A 2,213-nucleotide genomic window follows, 5' to 3' on the forward strand; every position below is an offset into this window, starting at 1 on the left:
AGAATGACTCCTTGCAGCCGGAATTTCGGTCATCGGCAGGAGTTTCCGAAGCCGTCCTATTGGACGTGTAACAAATCAGTTTTGTAGAAGTCATTTTTAATATATTTTTCATCAGTAGACGTATGATAAAAGAGTATTTCATAGCTGAATTATTGCGGGGGTACTTAGTTAAAATCGTGGGTAGCTGTTTCCTTAAGGGGTAGCTCTATTTAAACACATGAAAAATAGACGATTTACGTGATTTTTTTCAAGCAAAATAAAAAGTAATGTTAAACCTGATGATGTAGTTTTATTCCTTTTACTTCTGTCTTGAAGAAATCCCCATTTTTCCACATTGGACACTCCGTGTTACCGCTGCACCAAGTAGAATGACTCCTTGCAGCCGGAATTTCGGTCATCGGCAGGAGTTTCCGAAGCCGTCCTATTGGACGTGTAACAAATCAGTTTTGTAGAAGTCATTTTTAATATATTTTTCATCAGTAGACGTATGATAAAAGAGAACTATTAAGTTCTGACAAAATGGTGACGTGTTGAAACAAATATCGTTTTCTTCGCCCGTAAAATGGAGACAAAAGCGTGCACCGAAAGTAGACTTTTGAAGAAATCGCGGTAGAGAATTCGATTTCGAATGCCGGCGTCAAATTCCGATCAAAATCGTATGTATCGTTCTGAAACTATGTTTCCAACCAAAATTACGGATTTGAGAAATTACGCTTTTGAGAAAAATGCGTTTAAAATTTTGGGTTACATCTTTTGTAGTCAAGTTAAACACACCTCTAGTCAGCGATCACTTGACCTTACAGCAATCCTTCCACAGCGAAAAGGTCATCCTCCACTTTCTCAGTGGCCATGGTGTTCCTGCGGGCCTCTTTTGTCATCCGCTGCTCAGCTCGCTCGATAAGCTTTTCGTCCGCTTTCGTGCTGCAGCTGGTTCAGCCTCAAGTTCTAACACGTTCATAATTTCACAATGCACGTTGCGCCATAGTTGAAATTACATATCGTCTATTTTGTTCTCGCTGTGGATGGTTTCCGGAGACAATTTCTCACAAATGGCCTTGTGACTCGATAACGGAGTATCTTGCGAACTTGGATGAACACTACACTAAAGTAGACATCTCAAGGAACGTTTTAAGCCAAGAAAATCGAATGTTTGAATTGTTCAAATAGGATTATCCCTGAAGTGTGCTTACATGGAAGACAGCTCACGTGAAATGGAGAAAAACATTGTAGAATCATATTACAACATAGCTGATCAAATTAAGGGGTTTTTAGAGCTCATGAATAAAGAGTAACGGTAATATAAAATGGAACTATCATACAACATCAGTTGGGGTAGAGGTGAATGCAGAACTTACATTTGTTAGGAGAATTCTACGGACGCGATGTGTCAATAAAGAAGATAGCATACAAAATTCAAGCGTGAAGTATTCTTAAACAATGCCTACGTGTTCGTGGTCTTCACTGAGTCACCCTGAAGATGGAAGAAGATAGAATAGTAGCGGTTTCTAGGTTTGCGATCAGCCGGTCAAGATCATATAACAACATTTCAAATCTTCCTAGAAAACTTGAAATTGGATCGGAATAAGAAGGCGTGTTTCTTCACGCTAAATATACACTACTGCGCATTAAAATTGCTACAACACGAAGATGACGTGCTACAGACACGAAACTTAGCCGACAGGAAGAAGATGCTGTGATATGCAAATGATTAGGTTTTCAGGTTGGCGCCGGTGGCGACACCTACAACGTGCTAACATGAGGAAAGTTTCAAACCGATTTCTCATACACAAACAGCAGTTGACCGGCGTTTCCTGGTGAAACGTTGTTGTGATGCCTCGTGTAAAGAGGAAAAATGCGTACCATTACGTTTCCGACTTTCATAAAGGTCGAATTGTAGCCTATCGCGATTGCGGTTTATCGTATCGCGACATTGATGCTCGCATTAGTCGAGATCCAATGACTGTTAGCAGAATATGGAATCGGTGGATTCAGGAGGGTAATACGGAACGCCGTGCTGCATCCCAACGGCCTCGTATCACTAGCAGTTGAGATGACAGGCATCTTATCCGCATGGCTGTAACGGATCGTACAGCCACGTCTCGATCCCTGAATCAACAGATGGGGACGTTTGCAAGACAACAACCATTTGCGCGAACAGTTCGACGACGTTTGCAGCAGCATGGACTATCATCTCGGAGACCACGGCTGCGGTT

This window comes from Schistocerca nitens, chromosome 8, assembly GCF_023898315.1.
Source record: "Schistocerca nitens isolate TAMUIC-IGC-003100 chromosome 8, iqSchNite1.1, whole genome shotgun sequence".
Taxonomy (NCBI): domain Eukaryota; kingdom Metazoa; phylum Arthropoda; class Insecta; order Orthoptera; family Acrididae; genus Schistocerca; species Schistocerca nitens.